This window comes from Engystomops pustulosus, chromosome 10 (genome assembly GCF_040894005.1).
Source record: "Engystomops pustulosus chromosome 10, aEngPut4.maternal, whole genome shotgun sequence".
NCBI classification, from domain to species: Eukaryota; Metazoa; Chordata; class Amphibia; order Anura; family Leptodactylidae; genus Engystomops; species Engystomops pustulosus.
Genome location: NC_092420.1, coordinates 4,412,364 through 4,432,071, shown reverse-complemented (window position 1 = coordinate 4,432,071; position 19,708 = coordinate 4,412,364). Strand labels below are relative to the sequence as shown.

General features: G+C 48.1%; 1 protein-coding gene across 7 annotated transcripts in view; it reads right to left on the bottom strand.

Annotated features, from left to right (window-relative positions):
* The window catches only part of ITPR1 (inositol 1,4,5-trisphosphate receptor type 1), a 67,878-nt gene extending 51,118 nt beyond the window's left edge, over positions 1 to 16,760 (bottom strand). For all 7 annotated transcript variants that reach the window (XR_011850303.1, XM_072127898.1, XM_072127899.1 and 4 more), the window contains exon 1: positions 16,607 to 16,760. The gene's annotated coding sequence lies outside the window, so the exon portion shown is untranslated. The remainder of the gene's footprint in view (positions 1 to 16,606) is intronic.
* Positions 16,761 to 19,708: the final 2,948 nt, after the last annotated feature.

The window sequence follows — 19,708 nt, the reverse complement described above, 5'->3', positions numbered from 1 at the left end:
TTCCAGGATTGTAGCTCTTCCAAGTGCACTGGGGGCATCTCCTCACACTGCTGTGCTCTGTGCATTAGAACAGTCTATAGTCCCTCCCCTCTGCTCTGAGTAAAAACTGCAGCAGGCACCTCATTCACTACTACAGTTTAGTGCACAGCAGTGGGATTAGCTACAAATGCTGGAATATTAATATATCACAGTCCTGCTGCTACCAACATACACAAAGGTCAATACATAACACTGGCTGCACAGAGCAATCGTGGGGAAACTACAATTTTTATAGGTCTAATTAAGTTTTCATAGATTTTTAAATATTAAGACCTTGTAACACAAAAAATATATATATATATATATATATATATATATATCTGTTTTCCCCCTTATTGTGACACCAGTAACTTTTTTGTGGTCAGCGTACGGACTGTAAAGGTGTCATTTTTTTTGCGGGAGGTGAGGATTTCAATGCTGCCATTTTGAGGACTGTACAACCCATTTATCACTTTTTATTCAATTTTTGTACAAGTTTTTTTTACATAAGCATTTTAATAGGTCGATGGATCAGGATTTTTGGCATGCAGCGATACCCAACACGTTTAGGATTTCATAGGTTTATTTGTACATTAGTTCTAGGGAAAGGGGAGATTTGAATTTAGGTTTAAACTTTTGCAGTCCCCCGGGGGCACTTTCACCTTAGGGGGTCTGATTGCACCTACCATGCATCGCACCCCTACAGTGTATGGATAATTGGCTGAGGATCTGAAACACCTCTGGCGCGGTTATAGATTCTGCCAAATGACAGGTCCTGGAGTCTCATACAGACGCCGCGCTGCCATGTTGGATTTCAATATGGAAGATAATCTCCTGAAGAATAAGCTTTGGAAGAGGGGTCATGCCTTTCCCCACAAAAGCCACATGCACCCTCAGCCAACCGACACCTAATGTGTACAGGCAGCCATGGTCCTCGTGTTCTCGGCTGTTGTCCTGCGGCTCATCTGGGTTTTGGTTGGGTTCACACCTGGCGGATGTTACGTCTCTTCCTGCAGTTTTTGAAGTCAAGCTCCTGGATTTGTGAACCTTTGTGCCTATGGGATGCGGAGGGAGTCAGAGGGAGCGACGTACAGATAACTGGCAGCAGAGATGTAATGACTAGATAACGCGACCGTCTCATTACATCGGCTGGGTGTGGGGGGACCCTAAGCCGATGTGACACTGAAGCGAAATCCCACATGAAGAGCCCCCCCTAACATGTATCTAGAGGGGACGGGAGACCCTCAGAGCCTTGACCCTTCCCAGTAGACCCCGAACGATCGATCAGTGATCGGCACAGCCCCCGCCCCCCGGCTCCAATTCATCACTAATGGTTGTGGCATTTATAGAAAATAATGAAGCTATTAAGGATTTAACAGGCCACAGGGTGCAACGCTCTGCAGAACGAGGGCAGACGGCAAGAGGCTTGTTCTATAGAGCGAGTTGCCATTCAGTACATTTATACAAGGATTCTGCACTCTGCCATTCCCCATCCTGCAACGGCTGATAACAGTGGGCAACAGCTTGCCTGCCCCAAGACATATATATGCAAGAACTACAACTCCCAGTATTCCTGGCGTCAGGGTCAAGCAGCCACAAGTGGCATGTGTCAGAGGGTTAATCATGGCTATGGCGGACGGATTAGGGACCCCCTTCCCTCTAAATATCCTTAAAAAGTTACTCCAAAACAGCAAAACCTATGGAAGTCCTGGCACATTGCACCAGAGCTGCAGCTACAAAGGGAAGCCCCACATCATCCACACAGAGTCCAGGGCTCCCATGAACATCCAGCCTATAGGGGGCACCACATTGCAGGACCCCAGGGGCTCGGCACATCTAGTAGAGATGCTACAGGTGACGTCATAGAGATACAAAGTAAATGACAAATCCACAAACTCTTTCTGCATTTCAGGAAGGAGATCGGTTGAATTTGCATTTACTCTGCAGGATTTCTATGATCCACAAAATATGGGAAGGGTCTGATCCCCCACACCTCACCGCTGATCCCCCCCCAGCCATCGGGAGAATGGCCCCTGTTCCATGTAATCCCCCTATAGTAGTATCCGCTTCTATGTGCTGGGTGGTGCCGATACATCTGCCAATGCTCCTCCATACACGAGCACCCAGTATACGGAGCACCCACCTCCTGTACATGGGAGAAGCCGCCGGCTCCAGGACCTTTGTACTTCTATCAAACCAATAAAAACTCGCTGCAAACAGATTTATGGCAGAATCCAAATAGGAGCCTAGAGGAGGGTCCACAGAGTCAGGGGAAAGGGGTCTGCTGGGTCCCCCTATAGTTCTGCAGGGTGTGAACATAACCATAAACCAGGGACCGCAAGGGATACAGCACGCAAGAGGTTAACCTGGAACCAAACGGCTGCAGCTTTCCCATAGATTTCGGATTCTCATTTCTCACCATCTCAAGATCTCTGCTTGCAGTCAGTAAACGGGAACAATCGTCATCCAGGGTCAGACGTCCCCCTCCTGGTCCTGTACTTCACAGCTGAGGGTGCGTTACAATGGCCTCCAGTCCTCTGGGCGGTAAACACATGGGCAGCCTCTCCCCTGTCCTATTCTATCAATGTAGGTAAAATGTGACGGATCCTCAGACATGAGAAGTACAAGGGTCACGCCAGGTTTTTGGGCTCCAGGTGATCAGGAAGGTTTCCAGTCACTGACAGTAAGCGGAGAAGGGAACATATCAGGTCTCTAGGGGTTAACCTTTAGGAGGTTGCATGGATACATTGTAGCCACATTCACTTCCTTCATGTTTGCTCCCATTGTAATGGTCACGCGCCGGGTACACAAGGCGTCAGTCAGATCTATTGTGGGGGCCGTCAGGGGGTCTTCAGTGGTCGCCATAGTAATGAGATCTGTTTATTCTCGTGAGCCGCACACAAGGATACAGAACTGTAACATATGGGGGGGGGGGGGGGGGGAGAACCTCAGCTATAGCAGGAAGAGGACCCCAGGGAGTGGGGGTCCCACAGCACTAACCCCACTGATTGGGGGGGGGATGGGGAGTAATTACTTTGACATTACTAGAACATTGTAGCTTTAAATCTGTGGCTCAACTGGGGGTTGTAGTACCACAACGTTCCCATGCCTACGTACCAGCACAGAGGAGACATCACAGGACAACATGCAGTCATCCACAGCGATCAGGTGACAGAAAGAAGGCGGCAGTTCTGCCTGAAGTGGTGAGAACAGCGATGATACGGGTGCAAGGTGTGATCAGGACCCAAACTCTTCCACTACCTCCAGCTGCCAAACACTACTGAGCACAGCTACAGACACCACCGGGGAACAGCAGAATAGTGAGTGCAGCTCTGGGGTATAATACAGGATGTAACTCAGGATCAGTACAGGATAAGTAATGTCATGTATGTACACAGTGACTGCACCAGCAGCAGAATAGTGAGTGCAGCTCTGGAGTATAATACAGGATGTAACTCAGGATCAGTACAGGATAAGTAATGTCATGTATGTACACAGTGACTGCACCAGCAGCAGAATAGTGAGTGCAGCTCTGGGGTATAATACAGGATGTAACTCAGGATCAGTACAGGATAAGTAATGTCATGTATATACACAGTGACTGCACCAGCAGCAGAATAGTGAGTGCAGCTCTGGGGTATAATACAGGATGTAACTCAGGATCAGTACAGGATAAGTAATGTCATGTATGTACACAGTGACTGCACCAGCAGCAGAATAGTGAGTGCAGCTCTGCAGTATACACTTCATGAAACACTAAACATTGAGAATTGGTTCGTGTGTTCAGTGAAGTTCAGGTAAGATGATGATTTCCGCCTCTGGACACATTGCGGATATTTGCGGAGCAGATGGGATGAGCCGCTCTGCTCTTCCAGGTGATGCTCTGCAGTCTGTCACTGGGCGTCATTCTCCACAATCTGTCGCATGGAGGAAGCAGAAGATGTTGAGCTTTCGCCCTGCACCCAGATTCCCTCAGATGTGAGCTGCACTCCAGTCCCCAGGGGGGAAGGGGGGGGGGGGGGTCCTATAAAGCCCCTACCGAGGCCACAGTGTGTTATAAATAGTGCGCGATGGTTGGCCCGGCCACTTATCCATGTGCTGAGAGTTTCCGCTTCCTACACAGAATGATATTGGAGGCTGAATACATGGAAAGGCGACCGGCGGATGTCACCAGCGCTGAGCCAGGAGCAGTCACAAGATTTTACCAAGCAAATCACAGGATAATCTTCAACAAACACTTTCCCCATTTTCTTAAATTCTAAAGTAAATTCATTATTCTACTCCAGTCACATTCAAAGCTGCACTTAAAAGGGAATGTGGAGATGCACCAGGTGGAGCAACGCAAAGGATTGTAATATTGTGGCTTAGAAACATTTGTCTCAATAGTGTTACAATACCAGGCACAGTCACTGACCAAAGGAGGCGCCAACACCGGAGGAAAGTCATTTTAGAGCATTTTACTGTTCTTGACTCCCCCCATATGTAGTAGCACAATCTACACAGTATCCCCTCTACTCCCCTCAAATAACAGTCCATAGTTGTGCAGTTCCAGACACAACCCATGACCAGGAGGGGAGCTGTTCCCAGAAGAAGGGACGGCCCCTAGATGCACCGGAAGATACAATGTGTGTCATGTTTACAAAACAAACAAAATATAAAGATACATATACTGTTTCCCACGACAATGAGACAGTGTCTTATATTAATAAAATTAATTGTCTTATTTTTGATGCAAAAGAATTCAAGTTTATTGTGGAATTAAAAAAAAACAACATTTATAGATATATTGTAGTCACAAACATCAGCACAACCAACAAAACTATGAATTCCAACAAGAATTTCTTGAATCATCTCCTGGAACCTCACAACTTGCCAAACCCTGAGAGTTTCAGGCCGAATTTCTTAGGACTCCATTTCTTTTGGGACCATTGGCCCCAATCGCTCATACAATAGCCCTTTCCTTCATAGAGGACCTATTGTCCAGGTAGGTGCTCGTAGCACCTGCAACATCAGTGATTTTATCCCATGAATTCTTCACCCAGGTCACAAGCTTGTGCGAGGAGCCGGAGCAATGGCGGCCGCCAGGTCATATTTTCAGGGGAGGCCTTAGATTTATGAGCGTGAAAAAAATTGCACTAGTTTTTTTTTTTTTGGGGGGGGGGGGGCATGGTCTTATTTTCAGGGAAACATTTATAGATTCCTGAAACAAGCCTGACCTCCCTCTCCCCCCCACCAAATCCAAGATCTGCCCCCTGGACCACAGGCTCAGGGTGGGTCCCCCATCCTAAAGAGAGAAGGATTTGGCTTAATCGCCACTGTCCCTGATAAAATCCCAGCAGATCCCAAGCGCTCGTCCTACTTTACCGGTCTTTACTGTCGCCCTATTTTCTGAAATGACTTCCTATCAGTTAGGTATTAATACGGATGGTGTCCCGGATATTAGGAGCAAAGAGGTGCCCGCTGCCTCATCACTCATCCCTTTAACCTGTCTGCAGGTGTAACCATGGATCAACTAACTTTCTGTATGTTAGTAGCAGCAGGACTGGGACATAGGGAATTATATTCCAGAATTGTAGCTTCTCCCAGTGTATTGGAGGTGTCCTCACACTGCTGTGCTCTGTATTGAACTGTTACACTGCCCCTCCCCTCTGCTGCAAGTAATTTCTGTAGTATTCACACAAAGGCCTGCTACACTTCTTAATCAGATCAAGGGAGAGGGCTGTGAGGCACTGCAGAGGACACAGAGCACAGCAGTGGGAGGATACTCCCCTAGTGCACAAGCTACAATCCTGCAATATAAATCACAGTCCTGCTGCTACTAACATACAAAAGTCTAATAGCACATATCTCCAGGAACAAATAACACAGGCTGCAGTCTGTATGGTCACACCTGCTGACAGGTTTCCTTTTAAAAGAACTTGACATTTAAATGAACCCACCCAAAATAAATACTTCATTAAAAACTATGATTAAAGAGCATCGTTTAACCCCTTCCTGACGCGCGGCATAGTAGTGTGGCACTCGGCGGGTGCATGGAGAGGGCTCCATAGCCAGTAAGTCTTTGCAGCAAAGACTTACCGGTAACGACGGCGTTTTCAAAAAGATGGTAACCACCACTAGGGGGTTATTTGAGAATTTTCGTGGGCAAACCACTTTAATGAGCCCCACCATCAGCCACCTGAGACATTTCGTGTAATCCTCCTCAGCTCTCGGGTTGTGCACCAATGATTCGTGTAGTGGGCGATTCTGCCCGGCTCCCGTCTACCCACATTCGCTTCCAGCTAAATTGCACAATCCAGCAGCAGATTCCACAAGGACATTTTAGGATTCTTTGTATTAAAATGGATAGATGGCTGCCAATAAATTCCTAAGGGAAGAGTCAAACGCTGGAAGAACTGAAATAAAGCAAAACCCCCCGATGGGCCCAATATCACCGGCGTTTACTTGTTTGTTTCCCCTCCTAAAATAAGGCAGCTGCTCCCCTGCCCCGACATGGGCATCAATAACAACCTGCTGTACTCCTGCAGCCACCACTAGGGGGAGCTCACTGCATACAAGCAGCTGAATCACAGACCTCCCAGACCTCACCCCCCAGACGAAGGCTCCCCTAGAGCCGAAACGCGCGTCGGGGACGCGGTCCCAACCTGGCAGCGGTGTTTTGCAACATCTTTGAACTGGTAAGAGCTGGCATACCTTTTTAGATAGCCCTTAAAGACACTATCTTCCTCCTTTACGTAGGAGCCTCCCTGTATCACATGGAGCTATCACATACCTAATATACTGCATTGCCCAGCCTCTTATTCACCTGCTCCAATACACTATAACTTCCCTCACCTGCCCATGTTTATCCGTTTTTTCTGTGCCAAACCACTGTGTTTTTATTCAACATTTTTTGTATATATCACCAGCAGTAACTATACTGGTATCTGTGTGTTTTTTTGTATTAATAAAGATTTAACAATTTTTAATAATATGTTTTATTGAGTTTTTGTCCATTTCCCCACCAAGTGAGGGGTATCCGTTTTTGTTTATGTACCTTTGGACTAAACAATGCGTTACAAAGAGCGGGCCACGCCACACGAACACTTCGGGTAGTTATTACATGCACCACATGACTTAGTGGAACCTGGTGGGCCCCCATCTCTGTATCCAACCTATCTTCTAAATCACAGACCTGCCCATTAGCACAAGCGCATGAATACTTTTTCCAGCTTTTATTCAGAGCCAATTGAAGCCTTTCGGCAGCAGGTTGTCCAGATGAAAGCCAAAGGGACGACCCCCATCAGCCATAACAATGGTTGTTCCAAGTCTGATTTCTAGAATAAATGTACAAACTGGAGGAAAGACTGAACTCAAAGTCAGTGAAAGGTGGAGGAGGAAGTGTCATGGATTGGGGAATGTTTTCTTTAGCAGGAGTTATCCGAAATACAGAGTTATGGCCAAGAAACCCAAGATGGTCCCAGAACGGGGAGAGACTGGAAGAGCAGATCCCAGCAGAGCCTGGTGACGTCCTGTGGCTGAGGTCCTGTGCTCTCCCTACTGACTGAAGGTTTTATTGTTGATACAATGATAATGTAAAACCCAGGTTCTTGTGGCCCCGTAACATCCATCACTTGTTCATGAATGGCGATTAGAATTTATATATTTTCAGAAATAAAATGTAAAGTGACTAGACAATCTTATCCAATTTTGATCTCCAGAGAACATCCACATATCACAGTCCTGCTGCTACTGATCTACACAAAGGTCTGATAACACATCTCTCCAGGGACAGTACATAACACTGGCTGCAGAGAGCACAGAGCACAGCAGTGTAAGGTCTGATTACACATCTCTCCAGGGACAATACATAACAGCGTCTGCAGAGAGCACAGAGTACAGCAGTGTGAGGTCTGATTACACATCTCTCCAGGGACAATACATAACACTGGCTGCAGAGAGCACAGAGCACAGCAGTGTGAGGTCTGATTACACATATCCCCAGGGACAGTACATAACACTGGCTGCAGAGAGCACAGAGCACAGCAGTGTGAGGTTTGATTACACATTTCTCCAGGGACAATACATAACACTGGCTGCAGAGAGCACAGAGCACAGCAGTGTGAGGTCTGATTACACATATCCCCAGGGACAGTACATAACACTGGCTGCAGAGAGCACAGCAGTGTGAGGTCTGATTACACATCTCTCCGGGGACAATACATAACACTGGCTGCAGAGAGCACAGAGCACAGCAGTGTGAGGTCTGATTACACATCTCTCCAGGGACAATCCATATCACTGGCTGCAAAGAGCACAGCAGTGTGAGGTCTGATTACATATCACTGGCTGCTGTCTGTATGGTCACAGCTGCTGATGGTTTCCCCTTAAACAATTGCTAATTTTATTGAGCTTTCACCTGGATGTCCGCCTCTTGTTCAATTCATCCTTATAGTTTATTGCCCAGAATTAAATTGTGCAGTGGCTGGTGTAGCACCCGCCAGGGCTGGGGACATTTTGCTCTCCTCCTATGCAAGTCACGTATGGGGAGGTTGAAGGGTATAAGGCCCCATGCACACTTTCCATTTGCGGACAGATATAGATCCCAATAAACGCCTATGATGCCGGGCGCAGTACGGTAAACACGAGGTGTACTCACTGTACCAAGCTGTGACCCAAAAGACTATCGAGCCTGCTCCATATTTGGCCTTAACAACTGCGTGGCGCCATTTACTATGGAAGGCGAGGGGCGAGTAGCGCTCATCCTTCCTCCTCTCCAGCGCGCTGCCTTGTGCTTGCCCGGCGAGTCTTACGGCAGAAGCGTGGGCCAGCAATGAGCCCTACAAGTCCAGCTACTCCCCACATACAGGGCGTCACGCTGCAGCCGGATTTCAAGCCTCCTTCCTGGAGAGATGACATCTGTCACGCAGTAACCTGCCGCATTCATCTCCAAATTAGGCTAAAAACCACTTCAATCAGAGCAAAAAAGGAAAAGTAAATACAAATATCTGTTCTGCTCCTCTCCGCATCACAACAGGAGCCCAGAGAAAGGCTAATTATCAGGTCATTACAAGGCACATCGGTGCTCAACCGTCACCCCAGGTGCTCAGCTCATTCAAACATTAACTTGAAGTAGGACAAGGAGGTCAGGAGAGCGCGGTGCGCCAAAGCGGTTCAGCCGGCAGCGTCTGACGACAGCCAAAGGCGTCCGTCGCTGCGTCATCAAGGCCAAGGGCACCGGAGACGCCGAGAGCTTCACTACTACACAATGTAGAATGACGGAACAGAACCCACGTAGCCAAGAACCAGGGACACGAGAGCAGGCGGCAAAGAACCAGAACTCATCTGCACCAAGATATCCGCTCATCCGTCACCACAGCAAGAAGAACGCAAGCGGCAACCGGCACAAAGACACAAGACAATGGATGGAGATCGCACAGGAATAACTGTATCCATCCCAAGACCAACGGAGCACGAACAACACTGCGCCACCAAGAGCGCAAACCCTGTACATACACGACATTACTGATCCAGCATTATACCCCAGAGCTGCACTCACTATTCTGCTGCTGGTGCAGTCACTGTGTACATACATGACATTACTTATCCTGTACTGATCCTGAGTTACATCCTGTATTATACCCCAGAGCTGCACTCACTATCTGCTGCTGGTGCAGTCACTGTGTACATACATGACATTACTTATCCTGTACTGATCCTGAGTTACATCCTGTATTATACCCCAGAGCTGCACTCACTATTCTGCTGCTGGTGCAGTCACTGTGTACATACATGACATTACTTATCCTGTACTGATCCTGAGTTACATCCTGTATTATACTCCAGAGCTGCACTCACTATTCTGCTGCTGGTGCAGTCACTGTGTACATACATGACATTACTTATCCTGTACTGATCCTGAGTTACATCCTGTATTATACCCCAGAGCTGCACTCACTATTCTGCTGCTGGTGCAGTCACTGTGCACATACATGACATTACTTATCCTGTACTGATCCTGAGTTACATCCTGTATTATACTCCAGAGCTGCACTCACTATTCTGCTGCTGGTGCAGTCACTGTGTACATACATGACATTACTTATCCTGTACTGATCCTGAGTTACATCCTGTATTATACCCCAGAGCTGCACTCACTATTCTGCTGCTGGTGCAGTCACTGTGCACATACATGACATTACTTATCCTGTACTGATCCTGAGTTACATCCTGTATTATACTCCAGAGCTGCACTCACTATTCTGCTGCTGGTGCAGTCACTGTGTACATACATGACATTACTTATCCTGTACTGATCCAGAGTTACATCCTGTATTATACTCCAGAGCTGCACTCACTATTCTGCTGCTGGTGCAGTCACTGTGAACATACATGACATTACTTATCCTGTACTGATCCTGAGTTACATCCTGTATTATACTCCAGAGCTGCACTCACTATTCTACTGCTGGTGCAGTCACTGTGTACATACATGACATTACTTATCCTGTACTGATCCTGAGTTACATCCTGTATTATACCCCAGAGCTGCACTCACTATTCTGCTGCTGGTGCAGTCACTGTGTACATACATGACATTACTTATCCTGTACTGATCCTGAGTTACATCCTGTATTATACTCCAGAGCTGCACTCACTATTGCCTGTAAAAAGTGATGACAATAGATGGAGAGCTTTATTATTCCCCATTATCGGGAGGGTGCAATCTCCAAATATCAGGAGGGAACATGGCGGCTCCCGGTCCTGTAAATCCCAGCAGTGGACCGTCCTATGTTGTGGATCCCTGAAGTGCGGCCAGAGGAAAGTGCATCTGGACGGATCCCGTAATCGCACAGAACATCAGCAGAGACTGGCAAAGATTTTATGAAACCTCCTATTTATGGTGATACATTCCTAGAATTCACAGCCCAAAAATAGCCTCCGGGTGACGACCCAGTGAGGGATATGAGGAGCAGATCCTCAGACGAAAGACTTTACGTTATAGGTCAGTGTATTGGTCGTATCTGCAGTAAATGAATGCCGGATTGCGATCAACCACAGAAGAATCGCCCATAAAACCGCACAAAGTCCCTTCTACCAGGATGAAAGATTGTATACAATTGAGCCTCAGGGGCTCCAAGCTCCATTAACACCTATGAAGCCCCTGAGGCAAGTGGTAGATTGTTTTATGGGAATTTTAGTTGAGCCTCTATGGATAGGGGCAGGTATAAGTAGGTAGGGGGCTCATACACGGCCATCACAGCAGTTCACACCCAGCTTTCTTACACTAGAAATGGAAGACTCACATCATTTGCAGGTATCTGGGAAAGCTGGGTAATAAATTGTCATCCCCTGCCCCCCTTCCTATATCCAGGCTGGTAATAGACGGAGGATGCTCTATATATAGCGATTATCGTGACAGCCGCGCCACATTAACTTACAGATGGCAGAAAATTACAGATCAAATATTAAACCCCGGATTCAGCATTTTCTCCGCAGACTGGAAGCCTCCGGCAGAGGCCGATCCGCACCAGGACGAGCGTCAGCTGCCGGGGTCAGCAAGGAAATCCACCACCCCACTGGAAAGAGCGGGCTGATCTGCAGCAGAAATACCCCAAAACCTGCATGACAGGAACAACAGAAGGATCCGCAACCAATCAACAGAGGGAGCTGGTCATCAGATGTTACCCCACTTATACTAACAGCCCCCCCAGGCGGGGCATGAAACATACTTTCTAGAATTACCTTTACCTATAAAAGTCGTGTGGCAATGAGCAGAGAAGAGTCATATTTGCCCGAAATGAGTCAGGTTTAGAGGCTGCAGGGGGACAGTCACCTCAGACAACCCCATTTATAGTTCTACAGCACCTAGAAAAAGGCTACCGTGTCATATTACAAGATAAGAATCACATCTTTCAGATCACATCATGCTGGTAGTTCAGAGAGCTACCAATCTGGAGACACGGGTAGTTAAAGATCCAACTTCCGCTCATGTAAAATATGAAATGCTTATTTACAGGATCCAACAACATGCATCGGAAGAGACTGTACCGCTGCTGCAACCTCTGAACTTGACTCATCTCAGGCAAATATGACTTTTCTGCCCAATTACACATTACTTGAAGATTTCAAAAAAAAAAAAAAAAAAAAAAAAAAAACCCACACCCTATTTAGGGCTGGAAGTTTAATCGAAAATTTGTTTGGCCTGTTCCCTTTGGTCCATCTAACCTGCTTAATATAGACGCAGACTGACTGTCCTTCTACCCATCCTGGAAGCTGCAATGAAGTGCAGGACAGATCTCCCCAATACCCATCGCACCCCTTATCCGCTCCAGTAGTGATATTAGTCGCATGATGCCTCATCTCTGGAGATTATAGCAGCACTGGAGCATTACAAGAAACTTAACACCACCATGTTGAATCCACTGCAGCAGAGACTGAGCCTGGCATCAAGTGCAGACACCGGGCAGAGATCAGGACCAGAGGAGGAGGATACAGCAGAGAAGAGACTGAGCCTGGCATCAGGTGCAGACACCGGGCAGAGATCAGGATCAGAGGAGGAGGAGGAGGATACAGCAGAGAAGAGACCGAGCCTGGCATCATGTGCAGACACCGGGCAGAGATCAGGATCAGAGGAGGAGGAGGAGGATACAGCAGAGAAGAGACCGAGCCTGGCATCATGTGCAGACACCGGGCAGAGATCAGGACCAGAGGAGGCCGCAGCAGAGAAGAGACCGAGCCTGGCATCAGGTGCAGAAACCGGGCAGAGATCAGGACCAGAGGAGGAGGAGGATACAGCAGAGAAGAGACCGAGCCTGGCATCAGGTGCAGACACCGGGCAGAGATCAGGAGCAGAGGAGGAGGAGGATACAGCAGAGAAGAGACCGAGCCTGGCATCAGGTGCAGACACCGGGCAGAGATCAGGATCAGAGGAGGAGGATACAGCAGAGAAGAGACCGAGCCTGGCATCAGGTGCAGACACCGGGCAGAGATCAGAGGAGGAGGAGGAGGAGAATACAGCAGAGAAGAGACTCAGCCTGGCATCATGTGCAGACAGCGGGCAGAGATCAGGACCAGAGGAGGAAGAGGAGGAGGAGGATACAGCAGAGAAGAGACCGAGCCAGGCATCAGGTGCAGAAACCGGGCAGAGATCAGGACCAGAGGAGGCCGCAGCATAGAAGAGACCGAGCCTGGCATCAGGTGCAGAAACCGGACAGGGACCAGGACCAGAGGAGGAGGAGGAGGAGGAGGATACAGCAGAGAAGAGACCGAGCCAGGCATCAGGTGCAGACACCGGGCAGAGATCAGGATCGGAGGAGGAGGCCCTGAGGCCGCAGCAGAGTTTTCTATTCACCTCCGCACAGAGATGTAGTTATCCGACCCAGTGGAGAGCGCAGATGGTGCAGAACGCAGAGGAGGAAGGTGATTGAATGAAAATACTCTTCAACTTGGTTACAATAATCTCTTGTGATCCTATAAATAGAAAATCAGGAGGAGTGCGGAGGAGACACCGAGCAGCCGATCCGAGGGGTACAGGAGACCGGGAGCTGCAGGAACCACAAGTACAAGCCACAAGCCACCCCTGAGCAACCACATGACGAGACATGGAATTATCCCCCCACCAGACTCTAAACTACACAAGCAACGTGGAATTATATCATCAGTCACAAATAATCAATCATCCACCAAATGTAAACTGCGGAGATTACACCATGTCATCCAAATAAACAACCCAGGAACTGTAATCAGATCACTCATCCTGTATTATACCCCAGAGCTGCACTCACTATTCTGCTGCTGGTGCAGTCACTGTGTACATACATGACATTACTTATCCTGTACTGATCCTGAGTTACATCCTGTATTATACCCCAGAGCTGCACTCACTATTCTGCTGCTGGTGCAGTCACTGTGTACATACATGACATTACTTATCCTGTACTGATCCTGAGTTACATCCTGTATTATACCCCAGAGCTGCACTCACTATTCTGCTGCTGGTGCAGTCACTGTGTACATACATGACATTACTTATCCTGTACTGATCCTGAGTTACATCCTGTATTATACACCAGAGCTGCACTCACTATTCTGCTGCTGGTGCAGTCACTGTGTACATACATGACATTACTTATCCAGTACTGATCCTGAGTTACATCCTGTATTATACTCCAGAGCTGCACTCACTATTCTGCTGCTGGTGCAGTCACTGTGTACATACATGACATTACTTATCCTGTACTGATCCTGAGTTACATCCTGTATTATACACCAGAGCTGCACTCACTATTCTGCTGCTGGTGCAGTCACTGTGTACATACATGACATTACTTATCCTGTACTGATCCTGAGTTACATCCTGTATTATACACCAGAGCTGCACTCACTATTCTGCTGCTAGTGCAGTCACTGTGTACATACATGACATTACTTATCCTGTACTGATCCTGAGTTACATCCTGTATTATACCCCAGAGCTGCACTCACTATTCTGCTGCTGGTGCAGTCACTGTGTACATACATGACATTACTTATCCTGTACTGATCCTGAGTTACATCCTGCATTATACCCCAGAGCTGCACTCACTATTCTGATGCTGGTGCAGTCACTGTGTACATACATGACATTACTTATCCTGTACTGATCCTGAGTTACATCCTGTATTATACCCCAGAGCTGCACTCACTATTCTGCTGTTGGTGCAATCACTGTACATACATGACATTACTTATCCTGTACTGATCCTGAGTTACATCCTGTATTATACCCCAGAGCTGCACTCACTATTCTGCTGCTGGTGCAGTCACTGTGTACATATATGACATTACTTATCCTGTACTGATCCTGAGTTACATCCTGTATTATACCCCAGAGCTGCACTCACTATTCTGCTGCTGGTGCAGTCACTGTGTACATACATGACATTACTTATCCTGTACTGATCCTGAGTTACATCCTGTATTATCCTCCAGAGCTGCACTCACTATTCTGCTGCTGGTGCAGTCACTGTGTACATATATGACATTACTTATCCTGTACTGATCCTGAGTTACATCCTGTATTATACCCCAGAGCTGCACTCACTATTCTGCTGATCAGACAGAGGTCAGAGTTATGAAACAGCTGATGTAGGGTATATAGCGGTACGGGCGTTGGGCCTTGCGCTGGTAGATGTCTGAGCTGTCACGGTGATACGTTCCATGGAGAACAGACATTACTAAACACTATTGAACCTATAAAATCATCTTCTGAAGTGGTTCTGGTCCAGGTCCAGGAATTTACCACATTGCCCTCAGCCACTACTACAAGTTGCATTCTTGGGGTTCATTGTATTATACACTCAGCTACAGGGGAGCCCCATTTTCTCAGACCGTGGACATTACACGGGGTTCTGCTTATTGCACTGCCAGTTCTGGGTACAGATCCGATGGTCGCTCGGTTAATTTATCTTGAATTTCCTTGAAACGGCGCAATCACCAGGTTAATGGGTTTCCTGTGCTTGAGTTTGGTTCCCCTTTCCCATTTGGGCCCCCCCCCCCCGCACGCACACACATAACGATGGCAGAGAGAATGTCCCCCAATGTTCTGCTTCTCCTGTAGCCCCCACTATATAGAGACAATACCATAGAGAGATGCCAGGCCGTGCTGAGACTTGTAGTTCCCATAAAATCAGCGAGGCCACAGACCTTACAACAAGGGCCCCTACATGGGATGCTGGGAGTTGTAGTCTTCCTATGTTGCACAGTAACAGATTATAGTCATGGAAATCCAGGGTGTATCTAAAGGCAAAGGTGCTTGGATACGTGATAAGAGCGAGGTAACCACAACGCGGACACGGAGGATACCCAGCACCCATCACCCCCAACAGCCTCCAGATACTAAACAGTTAACACAGCTCTGGTATACACAGGGGGCACCCGAGCCCCTCAGAGACCACCCTCCATGTAACGGGTCAGTCTATGGATGGGACCTGTGCAGGACCCCCGGCCCCCGCTGCTGCACATCAGTGACCCCCCTGTGGCACCCCCTATGGACCAGGACAGATACATTGTAGCCGCTGGTCAGTACCTGCCGCACAACTGTGACCCCCCTGTGGCGCCCCCTATAGAGCAGGACAGATACATTGTAGCCGCTGGTCAGTACCTGCCGCACATCTGTGACCCCCCTGTGGCGCCCCCTATAGAGCAGGACAGATACATTGTAGCCGGGGGTCAGTACCTGCCGCACATCAGTGACCCCCCCCTGTGGCGCCCCCTATAGAGCAGGACAGATACATTGTAGCCGGGGGTCAGTACCTGCCGCACATCAGTGACCCCCCCTGTGGCGCCCCCTATAGAGCAGGACAGATACATTGTAGCCGGGGGTCAGTACCTGCCGCACATCAGTGACCCCCCCCTGTGGCGCCCCCTATAGAGCAGGACAGATACAGTGTAGCGGGGGTCAGTACCTGCCGCACATCTGTGACCCCCCTGTGGCGCCCCCTATGGAGCAGGACAGATACATTGTAGCCGCACATCAGTGACCCCCCCCCCTGTGGCGCCCCCTATGGCGCCCCCTATGGAGCCCCCTATGGAGCAGGACAGATACATTGTAGCCGCCGGTCGGTACCTGCTGCTCCGGGCCGGCCGCACGTCCATGCTCGTCCTGCCGCTGTCTCCCGGCTCTGTCCCCCTCCTCCCAGCACAATCTCTTTATATGGGCTGCGGGGATTGTAGTCCTGCCGCATCCTCCGCCTCAGACTACACTTCCCGGCGTCCTCCGCGGCGGAGGAGGGGGCGGCGCCCGGCGATCCGTTACTTCAAGGATGGGGGAACTTTTCCGCGGCTCTGATTGGTCCCTGGCGCAGGTGACGTCATCCTCTGCATGAAGAAGTTTACTGGGGGGCACATACTTTACAGTATCAGGGCGATGGATATATAACAGATACAACATCATAATAACGCAGCGGTACCGCTGATACACAACTTTACCAGAACCCTGAGCACAGAGTCTCCCAAGTGTCTACAAGCGGAAGGGACCGAAGAATTAGTAGGATGAGATCACACAACGTCCAAGATCTCCGATTATTTACCTTCGTTTCAAAAAGATAAAAACTGTAACAAAACTGACGGAAGACAATGTCCGGGACCGAGAGAATTATACTTTTACTTTCACTTCTTCTACAGTATATCTATCTCCTATCTATCCATCTCCTATCTATCTCTCTATCTCCTATCTATCTATCTCTCTCCTATCTATCTATCTATCATCTATCTATCATCTATCTATCTATCTATCTATCTATCTCCTATCTATCTATCTATCTCCTATCTATCTATCTCTCTCTCTATCTATCTTATATCTATCTATCTATCTCATATCTATCTCCTATCTATCTATCTCTCTCCTATCTATCTATCTCTCTCCTATCTATCTCCTATCTATCTATATATGTATCCATCTCCTATCTATCTATATATGTATCCATCTCCTATCTATCTATCTCCTTCATCTCTCCATCTATCTATCTATCTCTCTATCTCTCTATCTATCTATCTATCTATCTATCTATCTCTCTATCTCTCTATCTATCTATCTATCTATCTATCTATCTATCTATCTATCTATCTATCTATCTATCTCTCTCTCCTATCTCTCTCTCATCTCTCTATCTATTATAATAGTTGACATATATAGATGTTTAATTGTTACCTACCTATGGGGAGATTGATCTCTCTCTGTTTTTGACGCATTCCTGAGGCTTCAGCCCTGATCACATGTTGGAGTAACTTTGCCTTTCCATTGCATTTGCCAAAACGCAATGTTACTTCAACATGTGATCAAGGCTGAAGCCCTTTGAATGCAATGCAATGCATTGTGGGAAAGCGCCATTAGGCCACCTGCATATGTACGTGAGCTCTTCTCAGGCCACAAGCATCGGTCCGTTTATACGATCTGCGTGTAATCAGCATATACGGTACAAAGCGTCATCCGTATGTGATCCGTTTCTGTCTCATCTAAACCTCTTGAAGGATCAATGATTGAATTAACAAGCAGCAAAGTGAACTGCAAAAACGGACCAAACGCGGAGTACTTGTGGCGTCCGCATGGATTCCTGATAAACGTGTTCTTGTGTACTGGTCCATTGAAATAAACGTGAGTGCCTCATATGTAGAAAAAAAATCACAGAAGCAAAGTTCACATTCATGAATGAGGCACTGAGTGTCTCCGGAGAACAGCGCAGAGACATCCAGTCATTACAGCAGGGACGCCCCTTTAAGACGAGTGATCGGCTCCTTTAAGACGGGATCCTCTGTATACAATGGGGATGGAAAGTATTCAGACCCTTTTCAAGTTTTCACTCTTGTTTTCATTGCAGCCAATTGGGAAGATGAAAAAAGTTTTTTTCCCCCCGGTTATTTATGTGCCCTCTGCCCCCCAGTAATGTGCCCTCTGCCCCCCAGTAATGTGCCCTCTGCCCCCCCCCCAGTAATGTGCCCTCTGCCCCCCAGTAATGTTTCCCCTCTGCCCCCTCAGTAATGTGCCCTCTGCCCCCCCCAGTAATGTGTCCTCTGCCCCCCCCAGTAATGTGCCCTCTGCCCCCCCCCAGTAATGTGCACTCTGCCCTCCCCCAGTAATGTGCACTCTGCCCCCTCAGTAATGTGCCCTCTGCCCCCCCCCCCAGTAATGTGCCCTCTGCCCCCCCAGTAATGTGCCCTCTGCCCCCCCCCAGTAATGTGCCCTCTGCCCCCCCCCCAGTAATGTGCCCTCTGCCCTCCCCCAGTAATGTGCACTCTGCCCTCCCCCAGTAATGTGCACTCTGCCCTCCCCCAGTAATGTGCACTCTGCCCTCCCCCAGTAATGTGCACTCTGCCCCCCCCAGTAATGTGCCCTCTGCTCCCCCCCCCCAGTAATCACAGAAAAAAACCCTGAAATGTTGAAATATTTTGCTAATTTATTAAACAAGAAAAACTGAAATATCGAACGGTCATAAGTATTCAGCCCCTTTGCTGTGACTCGTATGTAACTCACATGATCTCTGTTTCCTTCTGATCCTCCTTGAGATGGTTCTACTCCTTCTTTGGTGCCCAGTTGTGTTTAATTAAACTGATTGGACTTGATTAGGAAAGGCGCACACCTGTCTATATAAGAGCTCGCTGCTCACAGTGCATGTCAGAGCACATGAGAATCATGAGGTCTAAGGAACTGCCCAAGGAGCTCGGAGACAGAATTGTTGCAGGGCACAGATCTGACCAAGGTTACAAAATAATTTCTCCAGCACTCAAGGTTCCTACGAGCACAGTGACCTCCATAATCCTTACATGGAAGAAGTTTGGGACGACCACAACTCTTCCCTGACCTGGCTGTCCAGCCAAACTAAGCAATTGTGGGAGAAGAGCCATGGTGAGAGGTAAAGAAGATCCCCAAGATCCATGTGTCTGAGCCCCAGAGATGCAGCAGGGAGATGGGAGTCACCTATCACTGTGGTAGGTAGGTAGGTGGGAGTCCCCTATCACTGCAGCCTCCAGCAGTCGGGGCTTTATGGCAGAGTCTGGAAGCTTCTCCTGAGTGTAAGACATGGAAGCCGCATACAGGGTGCAAAACACATGAAGGACCCAGACTATGAGGGATAAGATTCTCTGCTCTGATGAGATAAGATTGGACTTTTTGGTGTTAATTCTATACATATGGTGGGGGCATCATCAGGCTATGGGGGGGTGTAATGGAGAG